Raw genomic sequence first — 16,181 nt, forward strand, 5'->3', positions numbered from 1 at the left:
ACACTGGCAGTGCCCCAGCATGGCCACAGCCTCAGGGGTGAAACATAAAAGTACAAAGTGAGATAGGGGTTATGAGTGTAACCCACTATGGGATATCATTTATCCAATATACTGCCAGTAAAGTACCCAGAAAGGCTAATATGTAGGTGTATATACACTTATATGTATATGTATATATGTATATATGCATATTCTTGTATATGTGTACCTTCTTTAATATTCATATTTGCCTTTTATATCTTCATTTTATATCTTTATAATTGTAATTTATAATCTCTGACGAGGCCTTGAGATATATATATATAAGTAACTCATTTTTAACTGCATATTACCTCAATACATCTGACTAATATGGGCATAATGAGATACTCTTATCTACAGGCTGAAACAGCTGTAAGAGCTATTTTATATGTATTATTCTTATGGTATTATCTTACTTATTGATGTATATTGTTTTATTCTGTTGGATTTGGATGTTCCTATTTAATCTAAATAATTAGTTAGTAAATTATATGAATTGGTATTATCTGGTAGTTGATGATTGAAAGAAATTTATTCCTCCATTTTCTTATTTTGTAATATATATATATATATATCTCACAATGTATGTGTGTGTTTGTATGGCTAGATATATGTAAATATACACATATATATGTACATTTGTGCATGCATGTGTTTGTGTGTGTGTGTGTGTGTGTTTCATTTATTTTGATCTTTCACCGATACTATTGTTTACTTTGCCATGTCATATTAATGTTATCTCTGTATTTCTCTCTGTTCTAATGGGTTCCAGGTCATACACCAGCTCTGTTGGAAGAGTTGAGGGTGGTGGGACCATTGGTGGGTGGAAGATTGATTGATTTATTGTCATTTTCATTTATTTATTTAGTTTTATTTTGTTCGTGCTTTCAATACTTAGATTTTTTTTTTTTTTGATTTTTGTTTTATATTGGATTCAAGAAGAACCATCCCTGATATTTCTCATGCTTTTTGTTACTTTTGGATAATCTTTGGAAAAGATGGTTCCGGGGTTTAGTCACACTGTGTGGCACCTTGAACAAGTGTCTTACTACAGCCTCAGGCCAACCAAAGCCTTGTGAGTGGATTTGATAGATACTGAAAGCCCTCATATATATATGTATGTGTGTGTCTGTGCATGTGTCTGTGCATGTGTATGTGTGTGTGTGTCTGTAAGTGTGTCTGTGTATCTGTGCGTTTGTCTTCATGTCTGTGTTTGTACCTCGACACAGCTTGACAACCGGTGTTGGTGTGTTTATGTCCCCATAACCTAGTGGGTTCTGCAAAAATAAACTGATAGATTTAACCCTAGTACTTATGCTTAAAATAAGTCCTAGGACCCTTTAGGATGTTGCTCCAGCATGGACGCAGTCTAATGACCAAAACAAGCGAAATATAAAAGATACTAACACTCTCTCACTCACTTCTCTTTCTTCCTTTCGCTCTCTCTCTTCCTCTCTCTCTCTCTCTCCAGCTATCTCTATCACTATCTCTTTCACATACATACCTACATATGTATGCACATATATACATAAATGCTTGTATTGATGTATACATACAAATGAGCATGCATACACACATACATATGCAATACATACATGCAGACATACATACATTCATACATACTTACATATATTTTCACACCTGTTTTAGACACATACAAGCACATACTCATTCTCGACACATACAGACACATATCTGTTCTAGACACACAGAAACACACTTGTTCTAGAGATACACAAACACACATCTGTTCCAGAAAAATACAAGTACACACCTGTTCTAGACACATACAAGCACACACCTGTTATAGACACAAACAAACAGACATCTGTTCTAGACACATACAAGCACACACCTGTTCTAGATACATACAAACACACATTTGTTCTAGACACATGCTGCACACATCTGTTCTAGACATACATATTCACACCAGTTCTAGAGATACACAAACAGCTGTTGTAGACACATACAAATGCAGACCTGTTTTTTAATACATACAAACACACCTGTTTTAGACACATACAATCATACACTAGTTCTAGACACATAGAAGTACACATCTGTTCTAGACACACTTATAAGCGACCGTGCGAAGTGAGGTGACAAGAATGGCTCCTTTGCACATCACACAGTCAATTACAATAAATACGAAAAGGATAAATGCATATATGTGCCAGAAAGAAAAGAGAAACACAAAGTGTGTGTGTACAAACATGGATGTATGCGTGAGCAATAAGTACAAAGCATTGAAAGAGTCTATAATATAATGTTAGAAGAATGTTCAGACACAAGGATGATAAATACCAGTTTGTAGTCAAGGTACATGATAGTTGAAATGCTGTATCAAGAAGTTGCGGCAATGGTGCAGAGCTGGCGCGGTATGTGTTGTACAAAGTTGTGGCTGTAAAGCTGCTGCCTGGGTTACTTGGTACAGGAGTTCTCACAGGTTGTATATTCGCTGTTGATCCATGGTGAAATAATTCATGAAAATTGCAGTGTTATAACCAGTGTGAGTACGGAGAGAGATGTTGATGTTGAGACAAATGGTGGCGATGGAGATGGAGGTTGCCGAATGCTGTTCAACAAAGTTGGTGACTTTCCACATGGCTGCTGTTGTGTTGTTGCTGGAACTGGCTGTATCCTGTGTGGTCAGTGGCTAGACCTTAAAAGGCCTGGAACTGAATGTGAGGTTAGAATTTTATAGAGAGCAGTCAGCTCACTGGAGGTTTAGCAGAGACTGTCTCATGTGACCTTATCAGAAGGCTGTGATTGGTTGGGTTGCATATTGGCATGCAATAGAGCAAGAGACAAGTTGCACCAATACCAACCAATCAGTGTAGTGGACACAACAGGGTCCAAAAGGGCAGCCGAAGGCTAGCTGTTATCCACTACATCTGTATTTATGTATATATAACAGAGAGAGAGGAATTTCCCTCAAGCATACACTACACACTCAAACACACACCCATTCCGGACATACAAACATGCATACAACATGCACATGCACACATCTGTTCTGGTCTTTCATATGGATGCCAACAATGGAATCACTCATAAGCTAGAAAGGTCAAACAGGGTGTCTGGGAATGGCTGACATCTCTAATATAGGTAGATAGTGTCCATTTGGGAAGATATCAATCTTACTATTTATCACCCAGGCCTACCATTATTTATAGACAAGTATATGAAATTATAGCATACACAATTCCATGTTATAAATTGTAAATATAGTTGTGTTATGTGTGTGTGCGTGTGTGTGTGTGTGCATGCATGTGTGTGTGCATGTTATGAAGCAGTGAGTTATCTAATACACATATCAATGAAAACAAATTTTCACATTCGATGAGCTTTGTGGTAATTGATAATACTGTTATAGTCTCTCTTTCTTTCTCTCTCTCTCTCTCTCTCTCTCTCTCTCTCACTTCCCTTTCTACCACTTTCTTTCTTCCTTTCTCTCTCTCTCTTTTTCTCCAGCTATCTCTATCACTATCTCTCTCTCTTACATACATACCTACATATGTATACACATATATACATAAATGCTTGTATTGATCTATACATACAAATGAGCATACATACAAACATACATATGCAATACAAACACAAACACACACATACATACATACATACATACATACATACATACATACATACATAGTAATAATAGACATTCAATGTATCATTCACAATGCTAATCTGTTTACTTCTCAGTACACTTATATGTGCAAACGTCAGTGTAATATTTATTATATAACAAGATTATGAAACAGCTGTAAAGAAATGGAATAAACATCTATTCTTTCACCTCTCTTCTCTTGTCTGTTCCATTTATATGTATGTATGTATGTATGTATGTATGTATGTATGTATATGTGTGTGTTTGTGTTTGTATTGCATATGTATGTCTGTATGTATGTATGAACGTATGTACGTATGTATGTATGTATGCAGGCATGCATGCATGTATGTATGTATGTATGTATGTATGTATGTATGCAGGCATGCATGCATGTATGTATGTATGTATGTATGTATGTATGTATGTATGTAGGTATGTATGTAGGTATGCATGCATGTATGTATGTATGTATGTATGCAGGCATGCATGCATGTATGTATGTATGTATGTAGGTATGTATGTATGTATGTATGCAGGCATGCATGCATGTATGTATGTATGTATGTATGTAGATATGTATGTATGTATGTATGTATGCATGCATGCATGTATGTATGTATGCAGGCATGCATGCATGCATGTATGTATGTATGTATGTATGTAGGTATGTATGTATGTATGTATGCATGCATGCATGCATGAATGCATGTATGTATGTATGTATGTATGTATGTATGCATGCATGCATGCATGAATGCATGCATGTATGTATGTATGTATGTATGTATGTATGTATGTATGTATGTATGTATGTATGTATGTATGGATAGATTGATGCATGCAATCATTTATGTATGTATTGACTATAACAAACAAATCAAAAAGTGACGATTGGTGCATAATGTTAACAGTTTCAAAGAAACGTTTGGTGAAAAAGTTTACATGAATTTGTTCAGTATATAAGAAACAACAGAGATGCCAAATGTATTCAACGCATTTTTGAAAATGAGACTGTCAAAGTCTAGAAATCTCAGATATGGATTTAGGAAGTCTATTGTGTTACAATCCAATTGTAGAAAGCTAATAAAGAATCTTTGAAAAATCTAAAATAAAAGAGATAAAACTTTGAATATAATCATGTATTTAGTGAAACAGACATATGAGAAAAGCTCTTTCCTATGAATAAGGGCATAAAATTACAGGAGGAGGAGGAGGAGGAGGAGGAAAAGAAGGTGGTGGTAGGGGGGAGGGTTAGAGGGAAAGCTGATTCTGCATGACAAGCAAAGCAGCCAACATTTCAGACATGTTAGTTCCAATGCACTTCAACAGAATTTGTATAGCATTCGATAGGATGCATTGTGATGTTTGCTCCAGTTCTGTGTGCTCTGGGTTCAAATCACCAGCACCAATTTTACTTTTCATCTTGCCTTTCAATGAATAATAATAGTACCAGTTCACTACTGTTGCTACCCTCCTTCTCACTCTCCTTTTATTCACAAGTCAAATCCTGGATGTTCTGCTGGATCAAAGAGCAGTGGTAGTGGTGGTGGTGTGGGGAGTGGTGACTGAGAAGGGTTATATGTGTTTGCTCATATGTACATAAGCACTGAAAGCAATTAGTGAAAGTATGATGCATTCTGGTACTAGGTTAGACCTGAATGAAAGGGAAGTTGTATATTATGTTATATATATATATATATATATATATATATATATATATATATATATATATCGCTTGACAACTGATGTTGTGTTGTTTACATCCCATAACTTAGCGGTTCAGCAAAAGTGAAAAATAGAATAAGTACTAGGCTAACAAAGAATAAGTCCTGAGATCGAGTTGTTCAACTAAAGGCAGTGCCTTCAGCATGGCCACAGTCAAATGACTGAAACAAAAAAATGGATAAAAGAATATATATATATAAATATATATATCTATATATATATAATATATATATATATATATATATATGTGCATATATACATATATATATATTTACATATGTATATACATATATACATGTATGTATACATATACATATATATATATATATATATATATAGAGAGAGAGAGGAGAGAGAGATTTATATATAGATAGATAGATACATACATACATACATACATACATACATACATATTCTTTCATATTGAAGAAGATTAAGTATTAGATGCATTGTTTGTTTTTTCTTTACTTGTCTCTGGAAATAATCATCATCATCACCTTACTGTATTATTGTCATCATAACTGTTCTCACTGTTTGCCATCATCATTGTCATCATCATCATTATCATCACCATCATCATGCTCGTGATAATTATTTTCATCATCACCACTGTTATTGCTGCCATCGTTAACACCACCACCACCACCACCATCAACACCACTACCACTAGCCTCCGCTTCCTTGTTGTCATCATCATCATTACTATCATCATCATCATCACCACCACCGCCACCGCCACCGTCATCATCGTCGTCGTCGTCATCGACATCATCATCATCATCATCATCATCATCATCATCATCATCATCATCATCAGTGTTTCATTTCAAAAACACTTTTCCATGCTGGTATGAGTTGGTGGTCCTTTCTGATGCCTCTGCTTGTTGCCGACCCTTTTTTTGTCACCCGTTACAATACAACTTGCTGAGATACAGTGTATCAATTCCCAAAATCAGGGAGACACACAAAGTATTGCCTCCATTGCTGCTACAACTCAACTTGCTGTAATATGGACATTTTGTTTTTCCTACAAAAATTTATTCACAAGACCTGACCTTCATCTGAAATATGTAGGTTAAGTTTTCACACACAAACGACAAAAAAGTTATAAAATGTAAATGTAAAACAAAATTATAAAATGTTTTTTTTTTTAACAAAATTTTAAAAACTCTTTTATCCTTCAAATTGCCCTTCCAAATTATTTATCAGGCACCTTTTCATTACATATTGTCAATTGATGTTTTTTTATAATACTTGTATCATGCATGTCTTAATCTAATTTTCTCTACAGCATTTAAGTCTTCCCTTCTGTTCGTACAACTGACACAGTCATAGGACAACACATGCAATGAGAGAGGGAGAGAGAAAGAGAGAGAGAGAGAGTGATAGAAATACAAACAGATTCTCTCTTTCTCTCTCTCCCTCTCTTTCACACACACACACACACACATACACACACAGCAGACATATGTGATGCTCTGCTGCATACTGCATGTGGATGTCTTTGTTGTGTGCATGTGTGTATGTATAAATACACACACAAATGCACACACACATGCACACACACACACACAATCACACACACAAACACACACACAGATATATATGTATATCTATTTAGATGTATCTATTTATCCATCTATCTACCTTCATATATTTCTCTGTGTGTGCTGTGTGTGTGTGTGTGTGGATATATATATATATTTGCATGTTTATATGTGTGTGTCTATGTATGCATATGCGTATATGTATGTGTTTATGCATATGTATACATATACATATATGTATATATGTGTATATATGTATGTGTGTGTGTGTGTATGTATATATATATATATATAAATATATATATATTTAGAGAGAGAGTGAGAGAGAAAGAGAGAGAGTGAGAGAGAAAGAGAAAGAGTGAGAGAGAAAGAGAGAGAGAGAGTGAGAGAGAAAGAGAGAGGGAGAAAGATACACACACACATACACATATGTGTATATATACACTTACATATGCACATATATAAACATGAAAATATACATACATACTTTTCTGTCTCTTGTTAATTTATTCATGTGTGTGTGTGTTTGTGTGTGTGTGTGTTTGTGTGTGTGTGTGTGTGTTTGCATGTGCATATGTATATATGTATGTGTATACCCACATGCTAACACATACACACACACACAAACACACACACACACACACACAAACACACACATATATATAGTGAGTTGAAAAACTTCAATTAACATATGCGCAGGTGTGGCTGTGCAGTAAGAATCTTACTTCCCAACCACATGGTTCCAAGTTCAGTCCCACTACACGGTACATTGGGCAGATGTCTTCTACTATAGCTTCAGGCATACCAAAGTTTTGTGAGTGGATTTAGTACATGGAAACTGAAAGAAGCCCATTGTATATATGTATATATATACATATGTGTGTGTCTCTTTGTGTGTATGTGTTTTTCGCCACCCCACCACAACTTGACAACCATTATCATCCAGTGTTGGTGTGTTTATGTCTCTGTAAGATAGTGACTCAGCAAAAGAGATCAATAGAATAAGAACCAATACTTTGAAATAAAATTAGTACTTGGGTCGATACATTCAACTAAAAATTCCTCTAGGTGGTGTATGGCCACAGTCTACCGACTAAAAGTAGTAAAAGATAAAAGATAACTGATTAAATTATCATTGCAATTAAAATTTTAAAGTAACAGTCAAGGGAGGTAACTCCAGTAGTATCAATTAATCCAATAGTTTTGAAAATAAAAACAAAATTAGGAGTGGGTGTTGTCTTTAAAAGTCAACTTGTAAAAGCAACATTTGTTTTACAATTTTTGGATGTCATGAGTGAAGTATAATGTGTGTGTGTGTGTGTGTAGACACACACACATATATATATATATATACATATACTTTTCCTGACTTTTAATTAACCTTTACATCAATTAAAATATTTTAAAATGATCTAAGCTTGTCCTGCCTTGGTTTTGTTTCACTCTTCCTTTAATATATGTATATACATGTATATATAACACATATACACACACAAATTTACATATATATATGCATATATGTGTATATATACGTGTATGAATGTGTATGTGCATGTGTGTGTGTGTGTGTGTGTGTGTGTGTGTGTGTGTGTGTGTGTGTGTGTGTATTAGGGGTATGACTTTTTCATTACCTAGTAACCCTATACGGTAATTCGATGAATAATTTCATAAAAATCGGGAAACTAACATATATTTTGCTTTATTTGAAAAAATGTCACCCCCAACGTAAGAAATTGATCATCACTTTTGACCCAAATCATGTAAAATTCTAGTGGGGTTCATAACGCTTGTTCAACTTTTTACCAAACTTGGTGTGCTGACTCAGTGCAATGCAGAAATAGTATATCTGAAATTTCAGCTTTCTAGTTGAAGTAGTTTCGGAGTTATGGACTTTTAAAACTATAATCACTAAGTGGCACTAGATTCACACTTCAGTATTTTCATTGCCTAAATCCTTGTAAACACAACAGAGCTGTGAAATAAAAGTGCATTTATACATTTTTGAGATTACTGAATTGAAATTGCTCTCTGCAAAGGTTCAAAACTAGGTTATTTTAAGACAGAGGTCACTCAAGTATTCAAATAATATACAAAATTAAAAGCAATACATATTTTTAACTTCATAGTTTAATTCCAATTTTAAATAACTGTATAAGAAAACGGGTACTGAATGTTAGCAAATTTTTAAACATAACAGAGAATTAATATGTTTTGTTAGATAAAATAAATCAAAGCTGAAGTTTCTCCTCCTTTTTATTAATGTCATAAAGATCTTGAAGGCATTTGATTGCCCATTCTGCACTCTGATTTGTCCTGGGAATTTCCAGTTTTGATGGTTCTCGACTAAAAAGTTTTTTACAGAGTTTTTTACAGCTGTAAGAGATGAATCAGCAAACATTGAGAAGCAAAAGTCTTTACTCTGGTAGAAGAATAAATGCCAAAAGAGCTGCTATTGTTTGAGAATTCCATCTTACATGACTTAAGATGGTTATTTTTTTGAAACTTCACAGTAGGAAATTTTCCAGTTTCTTCAAATAAACAAAAACCTCTGATCAAATTAAATAGAAATTTCATGTCATCTCACCATCCTGCTGATTCAGTAATCTTTTCTTCACCACTGTTGAAATTACTTAGAAGCTCTTGGATAAATGTATATTCAATATTGGGAGATGACTTTTTTCTCCAAGTTTGTTATCCATCACAACACAAAGAGTTCTATCAAGGATATGATGCTGACAACCAATAAATTGCTATTCTTTCAAACCCTTTTGAACAAACAGTCTTTGCAACTGAGCAATAATGCCATTTCCTTTCCCAGTGTTCACACTTGTTGTATCAGCAACAATCATCTTTACACAGTTCCATAAATTGTACTCAACTAAAACAGCTGTTATTCCTTTCACAACAGTATCGGCTTTTCTGCTTGGTAATTGGAGTGCTTCTAACTTAACTTCCCCCTGCTCATTCTTTAAAACTAGCACTTGATATTCTTGGTTATCAATACGTTTTCCATCAAAACGCAATGATCAGTTTTCTAAATGTAGTGTTTTCTTCATTTTCTCTTTTAGTTTAACAGCTTCTTTGATTGTTGATTTGTAAATACCAGATTGGGAAAAAGTCTCAACATTGACTCCATCTTGAGATAATTGTCAACAAATTGTTGCTACTTTTTGGATTGATAACTTGGAAGATATTACTAACTTGGTTGCAGTTCCAGTTTTGTTATACTTCCTCTTTGTTTGTGTGGTTTCTTCAACTGATTTTGCAGACTCTTGTTATTCACTTTCAGTCTCTGCTTCAGACGTTGACAATAACACTGAAGTTGCTCTGGTTGAAGTTCACATTAAGGACACTTTTCTTCTTTTCGATGGATGGGTAGTTTTGGAACTGGCTGCCTTTCCAGTTGCATACCCAACATGTCCTTTGCTTTCAATTTGAAGATAATATAACCTTCTATCCTCACTGCAGTCAGTCACTCTTTTCCTTTATGATGTCAAAAACTCCTTTCCATGAATTCTATTTTCCTTGTTTCACACATTTATCGTAGGTACTTGGCACTTTTTCTACTTTTGCTTGTACATTTTGAATTGATAAATATGGGAAATTTAATTTCTTTTGCCATAAAAAATTACTTCTTTAGAAATTTCCTTTGTTCTTCCTTTCCTTCCTTTGATGGTACCTTCAAGGAACAGGTAGTGACCAACAATTTGAAGTTTCATTGGTATCCTGCAGTTGTTTTCCAAAGAATGCTCTTCTAAAGGAACAGGTCTTCTTTTCCTATGTGAGTCTTGAAATTGCATGAGATTCTTCATGCAGATTTTTTTTTTCCTTTGATTGACACAAACACTTCTCTTATGAGACATTATTTTAGATACTCTAGTTAGATAAGCCTACTACTCTGAAAAACAGTTTGATATAGTCAGAGTTTTTAGTGTCACAGAAATAAAAAGGTGAGGAAGAGGATATTTCCTAAAGTAGGGCCTAAGTGATAACAAATTAAAAACTCTATAACTCCTAAATTACTTAAACTTGAAAGCTGAAATTTGAGATATACTGCTTCTGCATTGCATTTAGTCAGCGCACCAAGTTTGGTAAAAACTTGTGTAGGCATTATGAAACACCTGCCCCCTAAAATTTTGCATGATTTGGGTCAAAAGTGGTGTTAGATTTCTTCAGTTGAGGGTGACGCTTTTTTTTTTTTTAAATTAAAATAAAAGTTATTTTCCTTACTTATATGAAATTGTTCCTTGACTTGATCCAGGAAATTGTTTACCTCCAAAATAATCAAAAAGTCATAACCCTTATATATATATATATACCCTTCTGACGGTCACTCCTGATCATAATGGAGGGGTTTGCATGGACCAATGGTTCTGAAAGCACTTCTATCGAGAGTCTTAAATCACTTGTAAGGCCACCCTTGGTGGCAAGGTCAAAGACAAGGATCTAGACTAAGTGCAACCAATCCCTGAAGAACCCCTATCATGGAACAAATGGATAATGATTGCAACCGATCTCAGTGGTTGAACCAGAACATGAAGAGGGCTATATATAACTGGTAAGCTACAGAAGGCACCACTCAGAACTATAACCAGATCAGCAGTTTTAAAACTGCATCCTGCATGACTCATTCAATATGTGTTACAGACAAAGGTTATGAAACCAAGTGTGTGGGTCACATCTTGGCAAATTAAGGTCCACCTTAAACAAATTCAAGTCATCAGCACTTCCTTCTATTCTGATTTTCTTTTATCATCATCCAACTTTTGAAAAGCCCAATGGTGATAGGGAATGGATGACAAGAGCAGATTTTGGTCAAACTGGAAGATTCTCATCCTAAACCTGTACATTGGAAGTCATCCTATTTAGATCTAGTGACAATTAAGAGTCCAGTCCTGCATTTGTATCTGGGCATGCCTGTTTAGTAATATTGCTGCCCACCTCAATTGAAGAAGGTCCTAGAAAAGGTGGTCTAAACATTGGAAGTTACTACCATTATCTGGCTCAGAAATCACATCTAATGATAGACGGTGCCATCATACAGCAACACAACAAAAGAGATGTCCTTGTCACCGAATTGGGCCTTTATGCTGATGACTGCTGGTATTAATGCTACCATATGTAAAAGCATTGCCATTTGTAAAAAACCAACCATATCATAGCAACCACTATATCAAAGTTCTAATCTAGTCAATGACTAGTCTATTGATGAAGAATGGAAAGTTGCAGAAATGCCAAACACTGTCATCAGCTTCACTAAGATCAAAAATCAGGACTGGTTTGATGAAAACTTTTGAAATCAATCAACCTGATTGAGGAAGAAAAAAATGCTCAACAGGCTCATGAACAAGACCAAAGATCCATACTCCTCCTCCCACCCTAAACACACCAAGCTTTCCATCCCCTATTCCGAATTCCTCCATCTACGCAGACTCTGTAGTGACGACCATGACTTTGAGACTCAGTCTCAACTCATGGCTCGCCACTTCATCCTATGTGGATATCTCCTCACCACTATCCACACCACCCTTGCCAGAGCACGTTCCGTGGACTGTGCATCTGTTCTCTCCCCCTGAACCTGCCCCGCCATCTCCTGCCTCCCATTTTCCCTCACCTACCACTCCACCACCCTACCTCTCCAATGCACCATTCTCCAAGCCTTCTGGCAACTCCAGTCTGACCCCTCCACTTCGCACATCTTCCCTAACTGACCCCTCCCATCCTTCGAATGAGCCCACAACCTATGAGACCTCTTGGTCCACAGCTTCTTCCCTAACCCAACTTCCCAACCTGGCTTGTTCCCTTGCTCCCATCCATACTGCCACACTTGCCCTTACCTCTCCAACACCACCCTCCTCACCAGCACCCATCATCGACCCTATCACATCATCAACTCCTTTACCTGCACTTCTACCAATGTCATCTACTGCATCTGCTGCTCTTTCTACTTTTCTCTATACATAGGGCAAACGGGATGCCACTTGGCTAACCTCAAAGACATCTGACCCAGCAATGACACTCTGGTCTCACACCATTTCCACTCTACCAGTCACTCTTTGCAACACCTGTCCGTGTTCGGATTGTCCTAGCACAGGGGTCATCTGGACTTCCATTTGTGTCGTGAACAGGGATTAATCTTCTTTTTTCCCTCCTTTGCACCACATGGGCTCAACTCTCCTCCCCTTGCCTCTCTCCCCCTCATATCTACTTCCTCCCATCCTCCTCTCTTCTCTTGCTCTAACTCCTACTTCTTCTCTTCACTCCTACCCACCATCTCCTTTCCCCTTCATCATCACCCCTCCCTCCTAACCTCACCCACCCCTACACATTCCAACCCCACCTTCCCATCCTTCCCATCCCACCCCACCCCATTCCTTACACCCACTCCCACATACCCCACCTCTACCCCCACCCTCATCATTACCCACACCCCACACTTGCTTTCTCCACTCTCACCTCCCCTACCTCTCAACACCATCACACCACACCACACACCACTACACCGTACACCACCATACCACACAACACATCACATCACACTACCACGCACACACTAACACTGACCACTTCCCAGCCCCACATCTTCACACGTCAAGGTCACCAGCCCTCTTCCACACACACATACATACTCTCTTACACACATGCACAAGCACCTTCATTTTAGGATCACCACTACTTTATTATCTCCCCTTCTTCCTAGCTCTTCTGTGTGCCCCTTCTGTCCAGCATTCGCCATGATACATCACTAGCCACTACACATTCTCTGTTTTCTCTCCATGTTTCTTTCCGTGTTCCTTTCTGTGAAAGAGCGTAGGCTGAAAACACTTTTTCACTTCCTGAGCATTAAACTAATACATCTGTTTGTTGTCTACACCACCTGCCTTCGTCTTTTGTTATTTTGTGAATTCTCCCCATATATTTTGACTAATTGGTCAAATTTCACCTCACTGTAATGACAGTAAATTTGACATCTTGAAAGTTACTTTTATACTCTCTTACATTTATCTCTTCTTATACTTAACCCTTGTTACATATTCTCTCACTCTTTTCTTCGTTCCAATCAATCTTTAGCCACATCATCATCATCATCATCATCATCATCCTCATCATTACCATCATCATCATCATCGTTATTTTTACCCTATCTTCCCTTCTGTCTCTCTTCATCTACCTACCTCCAACTCCATCTCACTCACCCTCTCTTTACTTCCCTCCTTTCTGTGATTTTATCACATTTCTTCCGCACATCACTTACACATGCATGCTTACATATAATTGTCCTTCACAAACTAGCTAATTACCTCCTCACCTTCCTCATTATCTCTCTCACACCCTCCCTCACCCTCTCCCATCATTCAACCGCACACATTTACATACTCATGCAATGAAGACTCTTGGCACATTGGCCTAGCCTATAGGGTTTGCATTCAATTTCACCAGCCAATCCAAGGATATAATTCTGGAATGAACATATCTAGCATTTCATATCGTCCCTCTGTGTGTGTGTGCGCGCATGTGGTATTGTGTGCCTGCATATGTGTGTGTGTGTGTGTGTATGTGTGCTTGCATATGATGTATATGTATGTATGTATGTATGTGTGTATGTATATATATACACACACACATACACCCATATATACATATTTATATATATATGAATATATACTAGGGTGCAGTGAATATAGTATTGTCTAAATTATTCAAAAGGGAAAATAACACTGACATCTCACTTTAACAGACATATTTACCAAAATTACATAAAAACATCTTGAAATACTAAACAGTATTCACATAGGTGCAGGAGTGGTCGTGTGGTAAGTAGCTTGCTTACCAACCACATGGTTCCGGGTTCAGTCCCACTGTGTGGCATCTTGGGCAAGTGTCTTCCACTATAGCCTCAGGCCGACCAAAGCCTTGTGAGTGGATTTGGTAGACGGAAACTGAAAGCCCGTCATATATATGTATATATGTGTGTATGTGTGTGTGTGTTTGTGTGTCTGTGTTTGTCCCCCAACATCGCTTTACAACCAATGCTGGTATGTTTACGTCCCCATAACTTAGTGGTTCGGCAAAAGAGACCGATAGAATAAGTACTTGGCTTACAAAGAATAAGCCCTGGGGTTGATTTGCTCGACTAAAGGCGGTGCTCCAGCATGACTGCAGTCAAATGACTGAAACAAGTAAAAGAGTAAAAGAGTAAAGAGTAAAATTATTCAATAAAATTGCCATTGGTTTCAACCATGGCCTCCAGATGACTTTGGAGTCCCCTGCAACTCTTCTGGACAGTCTCCTTGTTTGAGTTGGTGAATGCTGTAATAATCATTGCCTTCAGTTCATCTTTGGTTTTACAAGTCTTGTTGGTCTCTCGCTCGACTGTGCTCCACATAATAATCAATGTGGAGAGTTAGGTGGCCAGATGTTAGGGGTGATGTGGTCACAGATATCTGACAGCCATGACTGGGTTCTCCTGCTTGTGTGGCATGGTGCAGAGTCCTGTTGCAAGAGTCATCTTCCAGCAGCCAGCCCCTTAACCCAGGGCAACACTACCTCCTCCAGGCACTTGATGTAAGCTTCCATGTTGAGTCTGAGGCTGTGTGGGAAGATGAATGGAGGCATAAAGTTGCCGTCATTAGTGATCACTCCAAACACCATGATGTTGACTATATGTTTGATTTTTATCATTTTCAGTGCATATTTTGGGGAAACATCAAGCCAACAGTTGTTCTGTATGTTCACCATCTGAAATTTTTCTCGTCTGAAAAAAACCAAAGTATGTTCAGACATTCATACATATACATACATACACATACATACATATATATATATATACATACATACATACACACATACATGTTCCCATACATTCATACATATATGCATGCATGCATACATGCATACATACATACAAAAATACATACATACATACATACATACATACCTCTTTTTTTCTGTGTTTTCTTGTTTGGATTAACTATATATATATATATATATATATATATATGATGGTCTTCTGTCAATTTCCATCATCCAAATCCACCCAGGACTATAGTAGAAGACACTTGCTTGAGATGCCAGGCAGTGGGACTGAACCTGGAGCTATATGGTTGGAAACCAAATTTCTTACCTACACAATCAAGCCTGTGTCTCGCAGCCACCCATACACACGTATGCAATTGATAGAATGATATTTATTAAACTCTTAATGACCCTCAATTATTTGCAATTGAAACTTTGAGATAAAAAACTAAGATAATTGATGCTTATCT

The 16,181-nt window shown here is 36.9% G+C and overlaps 1 long non-coding RNA gene across 1 annotated transcript in view; it reads right to left on the reverse strand.

Moving 5' to 3' along the window:
• The window catches only part of LOC118767299, a 16,933-nt gene extending 4,099 nt beyond the window's left edge, over positions 1-12,834 (reverse strand). Inside the window, exons 1-2 of the long non-coding RNA XR_005003207.1 lie at positions 12,282-12,834; positions 11,643-11,645 (exon numbers count right to left, since the gene is read on the reverse strand). This is a non-coding gene — a long non-coding RNA (uncharacterized LOC118767299). The remainder of the gene's footprint in view (positions 1-11,642; positions 11,646-12,281) is intronic.
• Positions 12,835-16,181: the final 3,347 nt, after the last annotated feature.

This window comes from Octopus sinensis, linkage group LG20 (assembly GCF_006345805.1).
Source record: "Octopus sinensis linkage group LG20, ASM634580v1, whole genome shotgun sequence".
In the NCBI taxonomy this organism is placed as follows: domain Eukaryota; kingdom Metazoa; phylum Mollusca; class Cephalopoda; order Octopoda; family Octopodidae; genus Octopus; species Octopus sinensis.